This window comes from Cherax quadricarinatus, chromosome 5, assembly GCF_038502225.1.
Source record: "Cherax quadricarinatus isolate ZL_2023a chromosome 5, ASM3850222v1, whole genome shotgun sequence".
Classification (NCBI taxonomy): domain Eukaryota; kingdom Metazoa; phylum Arthropoda; class Malacostraca; order Decapoda; family Parastacidae; genus Cherax; species Cherax quadricarinatus.
In genome coordinates, this window is record NC_091296.1 from 18725119 (window position 1) to 18744850 (window position 19732).

A 19732-nucleotide genomic window follows, 5' to 3' on the forward strand; every position below is an offset into this window, starting at 1 on the left:
AGGGGAGGATGAACCAGCAAGATTGGACCTTGTGTTCACCCTGGGCAGCTCAGACATTGAGGATATCAAGTATGAGAGTCCCCTAGGAGCTAGCGACCACGTGGTTCTGTGCTTTGAATACATAGTAGAGCTGCAAGTGGAGAGAATAACAGGAGTAGAATGGGAAAAGCCTGACTATAAAAGAGGGGACTACATAGGGTTGAAGAACTTCATGCGGGAGGTCCAGTGGGACAGAGAACTGGCAGGAAAGCCAGTAAATGAAATGATGGAATATGTAGCAACAAAATGCAAGGAGGCAGTGGAAAGGTTCATTCCCAAGGGCAACAGTAACAACGGGAAGACCAGAACAAGCCCCTGGTTTACCCGACGGTGTAAGGAGGCAAAAACAAAGTGCAATAGAGAATGGAAAAAGTACAGAAGGCAGAGAACACACGAAAATAGGGAGATCAGTCGCAGAGCCAGGAATGAGTACGCACAGGTAAGGAGGGAGGCCCAGCGACAGTATGAAAATGACATAGCATCGAGAATCAAGACTGACCCGAAACTGTTGTATAGCCACATCAGGAGGAAGACAACAGTCAAAGACCAGGTGATCAGATTAAGGACAGAAGGTGGAGAACTCACAAGAAATGATCAGGAGGTATGTGAGGAGCTGAACAGGAGATTTAAGGAAGTTTTTACAGTAGAGACAGGAAGGGCTGTGGGAAGACAGCACAGAAGGGAACATCAAGAGGGAATATACCAACAAGTGTTGGATGACATACGAACAACTGAGGAGGAGGTGAAGAAGCTCTTAAGTGACCTTGACACCTCAAAGGCGATGGGACCGGACAACATCTCCCCATGGGTCCTTAGAGAAGGAGCAGAGATGCTGTGTGTGCCTCTAACCACAATCTTCAACACATCCCTTGAAACTGGGCAACTACCTGAGAAATGGAAGACAGCTAATGTAGTCCCCATATTTAAGAAAGGAAACAGAAACGAGGCACTAAACTACAGACCTGTGTCTCTGACATGTATTGTGTGCAAAGTCATGGAGAAGATTATCAGGAGGAGAGTGGTCGAACACCTGGAAAGGAACAAGATTATAAATGAAAACCAGCATGGGTTCATGGAAGGCAAATCTTGTATCACAAACCTCCTGGAGTTTTATGACAAGGTAACAGAAGTAAGACACGAGAGAGAGGGTTGGGTAGATTGCGTTTTCCTAGACTGCAGGAAGGCCTTTGACACAGTTCCCCACAAGAGATTAGTGCAGAAGCTGGAGGATCAGGCACACATAAAAGGAAGGGCACTGCAATGGATAAGGGAATACCTGACAGGGAGGCAGCAACGAGTCATGGTACGTGAAGAGGTATCACAGTGGGCGCCTGTTACGAGCGGGGTCCCACAGGGGTCAGTTCTAGGACCAGTGCTATTTTTGATATATGTGAACGACATGATGGAAGGAATAGACTCTGAAGTGTCCCTGTTCGCAGATGACGTGAAGTTGATGAGAAGAATTAAATCGGACGAGGATGAGGCAGGACTGCAAAGAGACCTGGAGAGGCTGGACATGTGGTCCAGTAACTGGCTCCTCGAATTCAATCCAGCCAAATGCAAAGTCATGAAGATTGGGGAGGGGCAAAGAAGACCGCAGACAGAATATAGGCTAGGTGGACAAAGACTACAGACCTCACTCAGGGAGAAAGACCTTGGGGTGACCATAACACCGAGTACATCACCGGAGGCACACATCAACCAAATAACCGCTGCAGCATACGGGCGCCTGGCAAACCTGAGAATAGCGTTCCGATACCTCAATAAGGAATCGTTCAAGACACTGTACACTGTGTATGTTAGGCCCATACTGGAGTATGCAGCACCAGTCTGGAACCCACACCTGGTCAAGCACGTCAAGAAGTTAGAGAAAGTACAAAGGTTTGCAACAAGGCTAGTCCCAGAGCTCAAGGGAATGTCGTACGAGGAAAGGTTAAGGGAAATCGGACTGACGACACTGGAGGACAGAAGGGTCAGGGGAGACATGATAACGACATACAAGATACTGCGGGGAATAGACAAGGTGGACAGAGATAGGATGTTCCAGAGAGGGGACACAGGGACAAGGGGTCACAACTGGAAGCTGAAGACTCAGACGAGTCACAGGGACGTTAGGAAGTATTTCTTCAGTCATAGAGTTGTCAGCAAGTGGAATAGCCTAGCAAGTGAAGTAGTGGAGGCAGGAACCATACATAGTTTTAAGAAGAGGTATGACAAAGCTCAGGAAGCAGAGAGAGAGAGGATCCAGTAGCGATCAGTGAAGAGGCGGGGCCAGGAGCTGAGTCTCGACCCCTGCAACCACAATTAGGTGAATTAGGTGAGTACAATTAGGTGAGTACACACACACACACACACACACACACACACAAAATATTGATAAGTTCCTTTGATAATAACAGTGTTAGTTTAATATGTTTATTATGCACCCCATACCCATCCTGTGGGCGGTAGTCAAAAGATTACAGAGGTACATAATGGGTCCAGGGACCGGGCTCCAAAGTTATGATAGATGAACTAGTTACAAGGGTAATGAACTCCAGGTAGATCTGGTCACAATCATGACAAGTTAAAAAGGTAGTGAACCATCTACACTCCTATACATGGTTACAATCATGAACAAATTACAAAGTAATGAGAGACTGACATGTCCACACCCGGTCACAATTGTAATGAGTTGTAAGTACAAATATTAAGTGGGTCATACACTCACACGAGGGCGCGCGCATGCACACACACGCCAGGAGCTATGACTCGACTCCTGCAACCACTACTAGATGAGTACGCACACGAGCATACAAACATACACACACACACACACACACACACACACACACACACACACACACACACACACACATGTTCCAGAGATGGGACACAACAACAAGGGGACACAGTTGGAAGTTGAAGACACAGATGAATCACAGGGATGTTAGGAATTATTTCTTCAGCCACAGAGTAGTCAGGAAGTAGAATAGTTTGGGAAGCGATGTAATGGAGGCAGAATCCATACATAGCTTTAAGCAGAGGTATGATAAAGCTCACGGTTCAGGGAGAGTGACCTAGTAGCGACCAGTGAAGAGGCGGGGCCAGGAGCTTGGACTCGACCCCTGCAACCTCAACTAGGTGAGTACACAACACACACACACACACACACACACAACTAACACGTGGTAATGCTTTATTTACAGTTAGCAAAGTCAGGGTATTTCTCCAGAATGGTCTATAATATACCACTGTGGATAAAATACTTTGCCATTTCTTGAACATTTCTGAGTGACTTGTCTCTAAATTCATTATTTTTATGGGACTCCAGTGCATAATGACGCAGGGTGTGACAATAGTCCATCTGGCAAAGTTTACATTTCGTTTGGTTTACATCTGGTGGTGGTGATTCAACCTGCCAAAGATACTTGTAACCCAGCCGGAGCCGGGCAGTAGTGACATCCAAGAGTCTGCTTATTTTGTTGGATGCACCATAGACATGTGGCTCCTCTTGCATGATGGAATGATGATAGATGGACTGACTGATGTCAATCTCCCTAAGTCTTAAGTCAATAAAGTTCAATTGAAGTTCTTTTCGTATTATTGTTCACAAACTGCTAAGTGACAACCAAAGATTGTAATCTACTCCCTCTTTGAAAGCATACAACTTAGCCAATTCATCAGTTCTTTAAGGAATCTGGAGGCCAGTGTGAGATGGAATCCACAGCATATGCAACTGACCAACTAATGAGTAACGAAATTACCATTTAAGATAAATTAATTTAATATGCAACCTTCCTGTGTTATTTAATATCCACTGTGCAATAAATTTTCCCTTGTATATTGAACACAGTCATTATAATTTTAGAAATACAAAAATATAGCAAAAGTATCGGTATCGGCCGAAATTTGAGTATCAATACAAAAAAATTTACTACTGTCCCATCCCTACTATATACATATATATAAATGTAAAGAAATATTCTGATAGTGATATCGTCAAGTATTTTACTATTGTTTCAACAGCTACGGCAGCTTTAAAAGTCTCATTGTAGGAATTTGAATGTTGAAAAAACGTGTTAATTCACTTGTTGACACTGAGTGAACTGGCTACTTCCAAATTAAAAAAAAAGCAAAGTCATAAGGGAAGCATAAAACAATATAGAGGGAACGAATGAAACATTTGGTAAATATTTCGTTGTACACTGCTACCCTCATCAGATGTTACTGTATTTTTCGCCCAACAGTGTTAGAGGTTTTATAGAACTGATGATTAGGGTCTGTGACAGTCTGTCTCTGTCTCTCTCCGTCTCTCTCTCCCTCTCTCCATTCCTCGCTCTCTTTCTTCACACACACACACACACACACACACACACACACACACACACACACACACACACACACACACACACACACACACACACACACACACACACACACACACACACACACACACACACACACACACTACACCAAAACAACAGGAGCACGAACAAGGAAACAAGGACACAAACAATTAGTATGAGTTCTCTTTGCAAAAATCACATTTCAGATCCAATTACTACCGAATCCGCAATTAAAGAACTGAAAACGTTTCTGTTTCTTCTGGCAAGGGTCTGTTTTGGCAATTGTGCTCGAGGCTAAAAATAATCCTGCATGACTGTTTGTCCAGGCGAAAGTAAGCTGCAAATGGAGTTTAAATTTTCGAAATGTTTGATATGGGAAGCCTGGGTACTGAGATCGTGTACCAAGACTTCAGAATTGTGTTCCATGAAGCTCTGTACTGTTGCAGGACATAGGCCTAAAGGAGCGGCGGAGACCTGATCCTCCCTTCGCTACTCGCGGCTTTCGTTTCGACTAGCCAGGTTCTTAGTGGTGATAGAAGGTTACAGCAAGGTGGGTAGTAGATTCAGATCTCAAATAATTAAATTTTCCGGCAAAACACACACACACACACATACAGATATGAACCCCAGAAAAAGAGACAAATTATAAAAATAGAGGAAGGGCAAAGACTACCGGAAACAGAGTATAGACTCGAGAGACAAAGACTTCTTCCTTATGGGCATAGTTCTGAGCATATCGCCTGAGACACACTACTGAATAATGAGAATCTCAACAAGGAGTCAATCACGACACCAGCACCAGTATGGAACCCACTTCCTATAAATCATGTCAAGATGTAAGACGCTCGAAGGTTAGCAACGAGACAAGTGCCAGAGTAAAGGAGTATGAGCTATGAAGAGAGGCTAGAGGAGCTAAACCTAACAATATTAGAGGAGAGAAGGAATAGGGAATGATATGATTATGATGTACAAAATACTAAGAGGAATTGACAGTTTGGACATGGTCTATTCGAGAGGCGGGAATCAGGTACACGTGGGCATATTTGGAAGTTAAAAACCACTGATGAATCACAGGGATATTAGGGGAAATACTTTTTTAGATTTAGAGCAGTTAGAAAGTGGAACGACGTAGATAGGGAAGTAACAGAGTTAGGATCCATACATAGTTTTAGGATTAGGTATGACAGAGCTCACGCAGCCAAAAGTGGAACCCAGAAGTGACTAGCGGAAAGGCAGGGCCAAGAGTCGAGACTCGACCCCTGCAACCACAAAAAAAGTGAGTACACACACATTTGACGCGGAGGTGAATGGGCGTCAGCCACCACATTCTAGGAACAAAGAACGTCTCTACCTGTTTATAGTGAAGAAAGCAGAATAAAATATACAAGTGGTGTCCAAATTATGGAAGGTAAAAATATAATCAATACGGAAAATTACTGGATTAAGCAATTTTTTATTTGGATAAAACGGTGGAAAAAAAAAAACATCAGTACAGTAGCCTACTGTTTACATTATAGTGAAAGGTACGATAGATGAAAACAGTTATGGTGTCACACCAGGAGAAGAGAAAACTAGTGGATGGAGGGACAAAGATAAAATTGAAAAAAAAAAATCAGGTAACGCAGGAAGTATTGGCAGAAAAATTTAATAATAGCTTTGAGTAATGAGATACATGTAAGTACAGAAGGTTTAAATACAACAAGTGTAGGAAACACTAACAGAGCAAATATGATAAAACAGGAGAGAGAGCGAGAGAGAGAGAGAGAGAGAGAGAGAGAGAGAGAGAGAGAGAGAGAGAGAGAGAGAGAGAGAGAGAGAGAGAGAGAGAGAGAGAGAGATGAATTAGGAATCTGGCAAAAATCTGAAAAAATGTAGAAGCTATAAAAAGTTTGGAAGAGTTTAAACGAAAATTAGAAGATAGTTATGAAGTTATAACTAAGCAAAAAACAGAACTAGAACACCAGGGTCAGCTAGCTCAGAACAGTTCTGAAAAAAAATTAGCAGAAGCTTGGAGAAGAAGAGGAAGTGCTGACGAGTATGAAGCTAATATTGAAGATAGTTATTCCAAAATAATTAAAGCAGAAATAAAGATAGAACAATAGTAGTTTTCGAATACCTCTGCACTTTCTCAGTTTCTTGAAATACTTTCTCGGGTGAGAGTTCCATACTAGTGCTGTATACTCCAGGATAACCCGCCTAACATAAGTCATACACAGGAACGTGAATGACAGTTGAAACCATCGACACCATGCCTAACCCTTCTAGGGTAGGGTAGGTGCCTGAGTCCGAGCCTTTAGCTCATAAGACTGTCATTCCCATTTGCCCCCTTGGGGCGGGGATGGCAGACCAGAGAGGCCTAGCTTGTGGCTAGGCCTGGGGACAGTTGGTCCCAAAGATGAGGAGGTACTTGTGCCTCCTACCATGGGAGACTTAGGTCTCAGACACTCCCTAAAGAGGGAGCCAAGGCCGGGCCACCACTTGGAAAAGGCCCGGGCCGGGAGAATACCGGCTAATCTTTAATAATAATAATAATAATAATAATAATGACAGTTGAAAAGATGGTTGAGCTTGCTACCACCTGCAGCTCACAAGACTGCCATCCCCACGAGCCCCTTTGGGGCGGGGCAGATGGCAGACCAGAGGCCTAGCTTCTCCCTACGAGCCCCGTGAGGGCGGGGAATGTGGCTAGGCCTGGGGACGCTTGGTCCCAAAGATGAGGGGGTACTTGTACCTCCTCCCATAGGAGACTTAGGTCTCGAGACACTCCCCATATAGGAAGCCAAGGCCGGGTCACCACTATTGGAAAAGACGGGGGCCTGGAGAGTACCGGCGAATAAAAAAAAATGACAGTTGAAATTGCTCAAGGCTACTCTGAGATCTGCCTAACCAGCAATCACTGAAGAATTTACTCATTTGATATGTGCCTCAGGCGATGTACTTGGCATTATACTCGCCCCCAGGTCTTCCTCTGCGAATGTGGTTTGCATCTCGCTTCCCCAGTTTTCATAATCTTGTAGTTGCGGGTGAGTCCGTGCTGTCACTGTCAGCCCCTCTAACCTTTCCTCAGAATTCGTTCTTCTCACCTCTCGAACAAACCTGGTTGGGAACCTCTGGATTTTTTCAAGGTAGACAGGGGAGATCTGTGTATGTGTGTGAGAAGAGCGTGTCCATGTGTGAATATGTTGTGGGGAGGTGAGGGGAGGGTCCATTTCCATCTGCCTACAACCCACGTATTTCCTTTCTTCCTCTCTCACTCTCTCTCTCTCTTACTCTCTCGCACTCATATTTGGAACGTGCAATCCATTGATAAAAATACTTTCCAAAAATCCAGTTGTCCAAGCGTTCGGTATTACACCTGCATTATTAAAGTTGGTGTAAACAAGAATACCTGTTTCGCTATCAAGTACTACGAACCCGCAGTTGCACAACTGATCACAGTTTTTTCGATGTTTATTTTTTTGGGGCCAAAGTGATAAAAATATTCTTGCCTGTCAATGCCTATCAAAATGAAAGTTGCCTTTTCATGGAAAAGCAAAGTTGGGAAGTTGAGGCCGAAAATCACACATGTGGGTACATGAAATAGGAATCATTACGTGTGCGCACGCACGCACGCAAGCGCGCACGCACACACACACAAATACGAAATGGTAACTAACACACACACATACACAGAATCAGCAGAGGGCAACCAGAGCAGGGCAGAACAAGAACAAGCGCACACAGAAACATCCCCACAACCCCACAACCAAACACGCTATCCCAACACAAACCACAATCCACACTTGCAGCCCCCACCCTACACTACGCTGCAGAATCCCGCAACACACTGCCAGGTCCCCCACTCTCACAGATCCCCCAAAACACAGTGTTGGAGAGGAAACTGAAGGTATGGTACACCAACGCTGATGGAATAACGAGTCAAAGAAGCATGACCGGACACCACAGCTCTCACGGAAACCAAGCTCACAGGGATGATAACAAGCGCCATCTTTCCAACGGGATATCAGATCCTGAGGAAAGATAGAGGGAACAGAGGGGGTGGAGGAGTGGCACTGCTGAGAGAGAGGAGACAGAGAAGTAAGAGATTACAAAATAGGAACGCTTGATTCTGGAGATCCCAAGGTGGTAATTGCAATGACGAATAACCCACCGCAGAACAACAGGAGGCCAAAGCAACAGCGTGATGGTTGACACACTGGCCGAAATGGCCAGAAGGGCTACTGATCATGAGTGACTTCAACCACAGGGAAATCGATTGGGAGAACTTGGAGCCACATGGGGGCCAAAAAACGTGGAGGGCTAAGATGATGGAGGTGGTACTGGAAAACCTCATGTATCAACACATAAGGGACACTAAAAGAGAGAGAGGAGAGGATGAACCAGCGAGACTGCACCTAGTATTCACCTTGAGTAGTGCAGATATTGAGGACATCACATATGAAAGACCCCTCGGAGCCAGTGATCATATGGTTCTGAGCTTCGAATACATAGAATTACAAGTGGAGAGAGAACCAGCAAGGGCCAGACGAATGAAGCCAAACTACAAGAAAGGGGACTACAGAGGCATGAAGAACTTCCTGCACGGGCTTCAGTGGGACAGACAAGTGGCAGGGAAGTCAGTAAACGAGATGATGGAATATGTGACAACAATATGCAAGGAAGCTGAGGAGAGGTTTGTACCCAAGGGTAACAGGAATAACAAAAAGGCCAGGATGAGCCCGTGGTTCACCCATAGTTCAGGGAAACTAAAACCAATTGTGCTAGGGAATGGAAGAAGTATAGAAGGCAAAGGACAAAGGAGAATAAGGAGACCAGTCGTAGTGCCAGAAATGAATATGCACAGGTAAGAAGGGAGGCCCAACAGCAATATGAAAATGACACAGTAGCGAGAGCCAAATCTGACCCAAAGCTCTTGTACAGCCACATCAGGAGCAAAACAACAGTCAAGGACCAGGTATTCAGGATGAGGAAGGAGGGGAGGTCACAAAAAATGACTGCAAAGTATGTGAGGAGCTCAACATGCGATTCAAAGAAGAGTTCACAGAAGAGACAGAAGGGCCTCCAGAAAGGCGGAGAGGTGGGGTACACCATCAAGTGTTGGACGCAATACATACGACTGAGGAAGAAGTGAAGAGGCTGCTGAGCGAGCTAGATACCTCAAAGGCAATGGGGCCGGATAACAATTCTCCATGGGTGCTGAGAGAGGGAGCAGAGACGCTTTGTGTACCACTAAGAACTATCAACACATCTATCGAAACAAGGCGACTACCTGAAGTATGGAAGACAGCAAATGTAGTCCCAATTTTTAAAAAAGGAGACAGACACGAAGCATTGAACTACAGACCAGTGTCACTGACGTGTATAGTATGCAAGGTCATGGAGAAAATTATCAGAAGAGTGGTGGAGCACCTAGAAAGGAATGAGCTTATCAACGACAGCCAGCACGGTTTCAGGGACAGGAAATCCTGCATCACAAACCAACTGGAGTTCTATGACAGGGTGACAGCAGTAAGACAAGAGAGAGAGGGGTAGGTAGATCGCATTTTCTTGGACTGTAAGAAGGCGTTTGACATAGTTCCACACAAGAGATTAGTGCAAAAGCTGGAGGACCAGGCAGGGATAACGGGGAAAGTACTGCAATGGATCAGGGAATACCTGTCAGGAAGACAATAGCGAGTCATGGTACGTGTCGAGGTGCCAGAGTGGGCGCCTGTAACGAGCGGGATGCCACAGGAATCAGTCCTAGGACTGGTGCTGTTCCTGGTATTTGTGAACGACATGAAGGAAGGAATAGACTCCAAAGTGTCCCTGTTTGCAGATGATGTGAAGTTGATGAGAAGAATTTAACTGGACGAGGACCAAGCAGAACTACAGAGGGATCTGGATAAGCTGCAGGCCTGGTCTGGCAACTGGCTCCTGGAGTTCAACCCGACCAGGTGCAAAGTCATGAAGATTGGGGAAGGGCAAAGAAGACCACAGACGGAGTACAGTCTAGGGGGCTAGAGACTACAAACCTCACTCAATGAAAAGGATCTTGGGGGTGAGTATAACGCCGGGCAAATCTCCTGAGGCGCACATCAACCAAATAACTGCTGCAGCATAAGGGCGCTTGACAAACCTAAGAACAGTATTCCGACATCTTAATAAAAAGTCATTCAGGACCCCGTCCACCATGTACGTTAGGCCCATATTGGAGTATGCAACGTAAGTTTGGAACCCTCACCTAGCCAAGCATGTAAGAAAACTAGAAAAATTGCAAAGGTTTGCAACAAGACTAGTCCCGGAGCTAAGGGGTATGTCCTACGAGAAGAAGTTAAGCGATATCGACTTGACGACACTGGAAGACATGAGAGATAAGGGGGATATGATAATGACATAAAATACTGAGAGGAATCCACAAGGTAGACAGAGACAGGATGTTCCAGAGATGAGACACAGCAACGAGGGGTCACAGTTGGAAGATGAACCACAGGGGCGTTAGGAAGTATTTATGCAGTCACAGAGTTGTTAGGAAGTGGAATAGTCTGGGAAGTGATGTAGTGGAGGCAGGATCCAAACAAAGCTTTAAGAAGAAGTATGATAAAGCTCATGGAGCAGGAAGAGTGACCGAGTAGCGGCCAGTGAAGAGGCAGGGCCAGGAGCTATGACTCGACCCTGCAACCACAACTAGGTGAGTACAACTAGGTGAGTACACAGTAAGTAAACGTCAGTAAATGAAATGATGGACTACGTAACAACCAAATGCAAGGAGGCAGAGGAAAGGTTTGTTCCCAAGGGCAACAGAAATAAAGGGAAGACCAGAACGAGCCCTTGGTTTACCCAAAGGTGTAGGAAGGCAAAAACTAAGTGCACCAGAGAATGGAAAAAGTACAGAAGACAAAGGACCCAGGAAGATAGAGAGATTAGTCGAAGAGCCAGAAACGAGTATGCACAGATAAGGAGGCCCAAAGACAGTACAAAGACGACTAAGCATTAAAAGTCAAATCTGATACGAAGCTGTTGTATAGCCACAACAGTTAAGGACCAGTTAAGGATCAGGTAAGAAGTATGTGAGGAGCTCAACATGAGATTTAAGGAAGTATTCACAGTAGAGACAGAAAGGAATCTGGGAAGTCAGAACAGAGGAGTACACCAACAAGGAATATACCAACAAGTGATGGATGAAATACACACAACCGAGGAGGAGGTGAAGAAGTTGCTAAGTGACCTTGATACCTCAAAGGCGGTGGGACAGAACATCTCTCCATGGGCCCTTAGAGAGGGAGCAGAGATGCTGTGTGTGCCACTAAAAATAATTTTCAACACATCCAATGAAACTGGGAAACTACCTGAGGTATGAAAGACGGTAAATGTAGTCCCCATTTTTAAGAGAGGAGATAGACATGAGGGACTAAACTATAGACCAGTGTCACTGACGTGTACTGTATGCAAAGTCTTGGAGAAGATTATCAGGAGAGTGGTGGAACACCTAGAAAGGAACAAGCTCATGAACGACAACCAGCACGGATTCAGGGAAGGCAAATCCTGTGTCGAGGTAACGGAAGTAAGACACGAGAGAGAGGGGTGGGAAGACTGCATTTTCTTGAACTGCAAGAAGGCCTTCGACACAGTTGCTCAAAAGAGATTAGTGCAGAAGCTAGAGGATCAGGCACATATGACAGGAAGGGCACTGTAATGGATCAGAGAATACCTGACAGGGACGGAGCAGCGAGGCATGGAACGTGACGAGGTATCAGAGTGGGCGCCTGTGACGAACGGGGTTCCACAGGGGTCATTCCTAGAACCAATGCTATTTTTGGTGTATGTGAATGACATGACGGATGGGAGAGACTCAAAAGTGTTCATGTTTACAGATGATGAGAAGTTGATGAGGTGAATGAAATCGGATGAGCATCAGGCAGGACTACAAAGAGGCCAGGACAAGCCGGAAGCCTGGTCCAGCAACTGGCTCCTCGAATTTAACCCCGCCAAATGCAAAGTCATGAAGATCGGGGAAAGGCAAAGAAGACCGCTGAGTATAGGCTATGTGGCCAAAGGCCGCAAACCTCACTCAAGGAAAAGGGTCTTGGGGTGAGTATAATACCAAGCACATCTCCTGTGTCGCACATCAACCAGATTAACTACTGTAGCATATGGGCACCTGACAAACTTGAGAATAGCGTTCCGATACCTCAGTAAGGAATCGTTCAAGACTCTGTACACCGTGTACGTCAGGCCCATACTGGAGTATGAAGCACCAGTTTGGAACCCACACCTGGTCAAGCACGTCAAGAAATTAGAGAAAGTGGAAAGGTTTGCAACAAGGCTAGTTCCAGTGCTAAGAGGAATGTCCTACGAAGAAAGGTTAAGGGAAATCGGCCTGACGACATTGGAGGACAAGAGGGTTAGGGGAGACATGATAAGAACATACAAAATCCTGTGAGGAACTGACAAGGTGGAAAGAGACAGGATGTTCCAGAGATAGGGCACAGAAACAAGGGGTCACTACTGGAAGATGAGGACTCATATGAGTCATAGAGATGTTATGAAGTATTTGTTTAGTCATAGAGTTGTCAGGAAGTGGAATAGTCTGGGAAGTGATGTAGTGAAGGCAGGAACTATATATAGTTTTAAGACGAGGTATGATAAAGCTTATGGAGCAGGGGGAGAGTGGACCTAGTAGCGATCAGTGAAGAGGAGGAGCCAGGAGCTATGTCTCGACCCCTGCAACCACAAATAGGTGAGTACACACACACGACATACACACACATACTCAAAAGGATCTAAACTGAACTCCAGTTGTTGGTCACCCATCTGAACTATCAATCAGCTGTGAATCTGGGTTAAGATCCAGCTGCAGTTTGCTTTATTGTCATTCCGCTTGCTCACGCATTCCACATACTCATGACTCACTGAACTAGTTCCTTATATCTCTGAGATTAATTATAGCTTCCCTTGTGCCATGGGTAGTTCCTAGTTGTGGCTCCTTTCCTGCCAAACTTTTCTTCTTCCTCTTGTAAAGATTCATTAGTGTCTTATATGTCCTGACCTTCTCTTCTATCTCCTCTCCAGCACCGAGCTTTTATCATACCCGAAAAACTGCATATCCAGGGGCTTTCCCTTAAATCTGTATAACTTGTCACCTACTGTATTTATTGTAAACTAAATTGCATTTATAGTATAAGGTATTGTATTTATTGTGTACTGTATTTAATTGATATAAAGATTTTCATTTTTTATTATCATTCCCTTACTTTATCTTCGTGTCCAAGCTCCTTTATTTATGTGAGCAGTCATATAACTTATGTTTGTAATTTCAAATTTGTGATTTTGAGGAGTGGATGATGTTTGTGTATTTACTTATCTGTGGTTTCAGAGGGTCGAGTCTCAGCTTGTAGCCCCGCCTCTCCAACTGGATTCTCTCTCCTTCCTGGTTTCGTGAGTCCTATCGTACAAATTCTTTGAGAGCCACGTGTGTGTGTGTGTGTGTGTGTGTGTGTGTGTGTGTGTGTGTGTGTGTGTGTGTGTGTGTGTGTGTGTGTGTGTGTGTGTGTGTGTGTGTGTGTAGAATTAAACGATGTATTTCTAAAAAATCCATCACAGAAAAAACACAAACAGGAAGAAAGAGACAAAGATATTGAAGGCCACAACATGTCTGAAGGAACACATTATTTTTGACGGTATAAGCAAAAACATTAATGCCTTTTCTGTGGCTGTATCGGAAACAAATACAGTCATACGTCACACGCAAAAATCTATGCGCCCACAAAAAAAAAAAATACAAGCAGAATAAAACACGCCCCCACACAAAAGTAAATAATCAGACTCTCAAAAAATCCCACGTAAGTGAAAATACATCATTCCACACACACACACACACACACACACACACACACACACACACACACACACACACACACACACACACACACACACACACACACACACACACACAGGCCAAGTGACAGTCCACTAGTGTTTTCACAAATGGTAATACACACAAAATATATAAACACCCATGTACAATAAAAAATACACTCCCCCCACACACAAACAAAAACACCAAAGACGCAGAAACATCCAATGAACTTTTAAGACAAACATTTATCCAACACTGACGGCTCAGTGAACTTTATTCAAGATGATTATGTTCAACACTATTTATACAAGTTTCCTGTGTTCAACGCTCTGTTTATCCACGTTTTCCGTGTTCATCGCTCTGCATATACGTTTCCCGTGTTTATCCAAGTTTCCCGCGTTCAACGCCACAATTGTGTTTTACAGGTAGGCTCAGCCATCAACTATACCTCCTCGTTCGAGTTGTTATGCCAAAATTGGTATAATTATGATAAAAGTATACAATACCAAAATGCAGATGAATAAGGCATGTGCAAAAGTTGGATATCTTTGTCGAAACACGTTTCGCCTGCTCTGCAGGCTTCTTAATACCTGGAATATACCTGGAGAGGGTTCCGGGGGTCACCGCCCCCGCGTCCCGGTCTGTGACCAGGCCTCATTCGAGGTAAAGAAAAAAAAGTAGATAGCAGAATCAGTGTAAATAGAGATGAAGTATTAGGAATTCCGACCTTGATTGATATACGCTTGTTATACTAAGTCATACATACAAATACCAGATTTTTTATGTATATTCTAGTTATACCAGATTATACATAGTCTTATTATAGCAGATCCTTATTTTTGCTGTCCCAAGTCATACATACTCACGGCAACTGGTCTGTGTATACGCTTAACATATTAAGTAATGCATACACATGTTATAGCAAGTGGTTTGTGTGTACTCTTATTAATGCAAGACAATCTTAAATCAAACAATCTGAAACAAGTTCTGAGGAGTGTTGCTGCTTCAGGCGAAATGTTTGTAGCAAGTCAAACAGAAGTGTCTTCAAGACAAGTTCCTCAGAATTACTGATAATGATGATGATGATAATGAATGGCAGCTAGTGAGTGTCCGTGTCCATCAGGACACGGACACGTACCTGACACCTGACACTTACTTGATTACCTCCCTTTACCCATATTATATCTACATATCTATATGACCCCATATACTGCACTAGAGGTGCAACATACACACATACACAAATATATTTATATATATATATATATATATATATATATATATATATATATATATATATATATATATATATATATGTCGTGCCGAATATGCATAACTGGTCAATTAGCAAGAACTCATTTAAAATTAAGTCCTTTCTGAAATTTTCTCTTATACGTTTAAAGATATATGTTTTTCATTAATGTTAATGTAATTTTTTTTAATCTTGCACCAAAAGAATCTTAGAAAACTTACCTAGCCTTATTATAACAAGAGCAATTTATTTTAGCCTAACCCAACTAAATATATTTTAGATTTGTTTACAATAATTTAATACTAAACAAACACAGTGAAATATATTTTTTTCGTTATGTTCAGAATGATTTTGGCGAAATTAATGCATACACAAATTTTCACTTGTCCGATATGGCAAGATGAACGTTGCTATTTAAGCCAAGATCGCAAGTTCTGCCTATTCGGCATGACATATATATATATATATATATATATATATATATATATATATATATATATATATATATATATATATATATATATATCGTGCCGAATATGTAAAACTGGTCAATTAGCAAGAACTCATTTAAAATTAAGTCCTTTCTAAAATTTTCTCTTATACGTTTAAAGACATATTTTTTTCATTATTACTAATGTAATTTTTTTTACCAAGTTTACGATAATTTAATAATAAACAAACACAATAAAATATATTTTTTTCGTTAAGTTCAGAATAATTTTTGCGAAATTATTGCACACAAAAATTTAAGTTTGCCTCATTCGGCAGGAAGAAGGTTGCTATTTAAGCCAAACTCACTGTGTCAATGCTTCTAAACTGTTGTATTCTGAGCACCTCTGCAAAAACAGTGATTATGTGCGAGGTGAAAGTGTTGAATGATGAAAGTATTTTCTTTTTGGGGATTTTCTTTCTTTTTGGGTCATCCTGCCTCGGTGGGAGACGGCCGACTTATTAATATATATATATATATATATATATATATATATATATATATATATATATATATATATATATATATATATATATATATATATATATATATATATGTCGTGCCGAATAGGCAGAACTTGCGATCTTGGCTTAAATAGCAACGTTCATCTTGCCATATAGGACAAGTGAAAATTTGTGTATGCAGTAATTTCGCCAAAATCATTCAGAACCTAACGAAAAAAATATATTTCACTGTATTTGTTTAGTATTAAATTATTGTAAACAAATCTAAAATATACTTAGTTGGGTTAAGCTAAAATAAATTGCACTTGTTATAATAAGGTTAGGTAAGATTTCTAAGATTCTTTTGGTGCAAAATTAAAAATTTTTACATTAGCATTAATGAAAAATATATATCTTTAAACGAACAAGAGAAAATTTTAGAAAGGACTTAATTTTAAATGAGTTCTTGCTAATTGACCAGTTTTACATATTCGGCACGACATATATATATATATATATATATATATATATATATATATATATATATATATATATATATATATATATATATATATATATATATCAAAATGGAATCACTTTCACTGTCACTCAAACAGTTAGTGTTTTGCCGCCAGAAGAGTGCTGACATAAGAGTTCAGAAGGCCCTCTAAACTAACATTCCTACCATTTCTGCAGAGTGTAAGCTCTGTGTTTCCCAACCCTAGGTGGGAAACAAAGCTTCCTTGCTCAATCCAACAGCATATCAAGTCATAAATCCACTTTTCTCCACTAACTTCTAACACACTCAAAAACCTGATGAATGTCTAAACCCCTAGCACTCAAAGCCTTTTCCTCATCCCTTCAGTCTTTACTGGGATGACCCCTATCCCTGCCTCCTTCCACCCTAGCTTCATGCCTCCTCCTAGTTATCTTATTTTGCTCCATCCTCTTTAAATGTTCAAACCATCTCCACAGCCCCCTTCTCAACCCTCTGAATAAAATATTGATAACACTTCCTTCAATTTCTAAGTCCTCTTGGGGGCATTGATGACACTGTGTTGTGTGCCACATTCTAAACTCTTTTTATTTTGATTTAATAACTTTAAATTTTCAACTTAATAAATTCAGTTTAAATACAAAATTGTAAGAGGTATTAATCTCCCACACCTGCCTCCTGACGAGGCTCGAGTAGGAATGTGTCTTCCACATCCACTTTCTGACAAGGAGGGCATGGGGAGATGAGTTAGCCCCCATACCCCACTCCTGGAGGCAGGCGTAAGGGGACTCAACCCCTCCACACCTACCTCCTGACAAGGCAGATGTGGGGCTATAACTTCCTCACCTAAACCTACCGACCATCCGGGTGTGGGGAAGAAGATTTTAGAAACCACCTACCAGTCTAGAATAAGTGACATTTTCATTAACCTTTTACATTTACAACATTGTTTAAAATAAAGGCAGTATACCCCAGTCCAGGCCGGGTTATTCAGCTAGTGTTAATAAAATAAATATAAGGGCTAACTTACGTGGAACACAGCATGATACATAATATAATCTGGAGAGTGTTTCCTCAGTAGCACTAAAAAATGTTGAAGGAGGGGGTTACCTCTGAGGGAGGTGCAGCGATCATCTCCTGTGCTTTGTTGGTGATTCAGCAGCGAAGTTCTTTATTGGGTGTGCTGCTCAACTTGATGAGGGAGCTGCTGAGCTGTGTTTGCACCTGCGCTTGTTAGCAACTTGGCGTCTTGCCTCGTTAGTAAGTTGGCACCTGTGCTGTGGCCAGAATTTGCTACACTGAGAATGGACCTCGTCCACATCTGCTGGCTCTCCTGCTCGTTCTAGACTAGTTAATCGCCTGTCTATGTCTACCTCACTCCCTGTTTGTAATCCTGCCTGCCACTCTTACCTTCCATACTCCATGCTTGTTTGTTTGCCTGCCTCTCTCTTCCCCCTCTGCTTGTGTCTACCGCCCTCTATCTATATATCTGTTTGCCAGGATCCTTGCATGTCTGTCTGCTACTCGGCCTCTCTTCTCTCTCTCCCATCACGCAGACAACAGGAAAACCAATGTTAAAATAACCATAAGAGTTAAAATAATTGTTACGAAAACTTCTACTCATTCACTGACAGTGTCAACAGATTTTGTTTTACATATTTATTGCCCTATTCGAAATTAACGTATCCACAATTACCATATCCACGATTCCCGTATCCACATTTACAGTGTTCGCAATAATTGTGTCCACAATTGCCGTTTAAGCAATAAAAGTGCCGATTAAAGATTGCTTTCTTCCAAACATTTGAAACATCTGCCTCACTGCTGTCATATGAACCTTTTGAATAACTAAAGCGTAATGAACACCTGTCAACGCTTAATAACCCACACGGAGACAGAAACTCAGGAAATAAACTGATCTGTATATTTCGACCCCCTGCTGGCTTCTGTCTCCATGGGGGTTATTACTGAGCATATGAATTTTCTAAATCCAAAAATGCAACGAAAAGTTTATTATCTTTATCTCAGAATTGTTCATTTATATCCTTCAGTGTCAATACTTAGTTTACACATCCCTTTACTATTCTTGAAACCTTGTTCCTCTCCAGTCTTACTGTCTTACCTTTATTTCAATAATAACTCTATCATACACTTTATCCGATATTCTCAAAAGGTTATTACCTAGAATTCTTACTCTCTTATCCCCTTTTCCCTTATAAACAAGAACTATGAATGCTCTCTGCCAATCACTTGGTATCCCGTCCCACTTTCTTGCATATGATGAACAAATGTAGGAATCATTCAAAAACTATATCCAAACTTGCTTTTAACATTTGTCTTGATCCCATCTATCCCAGCTGTTTACACCTTTTCATTCTACTCACTGTTTCATACACTTTCCCCTCAACTCTCTCAAGATTTTTTACCTTCCTGATATATGCATGAAATCATTGCCTCACTTTGTCAGCATTTAACAGCACTTCAACATGTTCTCTCCATCTTTGCAGTATCTTTACCTCCCTATCTAAATTCTCTCCTCTTTTTCATTTTTACTAAATCCATTAGTTCCCTAGGATTATTGAACTTATCAACTTCATTCCAAAATTTTTTCCTCTTCTCAGTAATTTTTTTTTAATAAAACCTCACCAGCTCTCTTTTACTCTTCATATACTTTGCCCTCTATGCATCATTTCTAGGTTGTATAAGTCTTTTAAATACTTTTTCTCCCTTACCTTCTTACCTCATCATTTCGCTAATCACCTCTTTTCTCTCTGGCACTCACTCTCCTATACTCACAAGCTTCTGCTGCACACTAACACCGCATTCTTAAATCTACCCCATACATC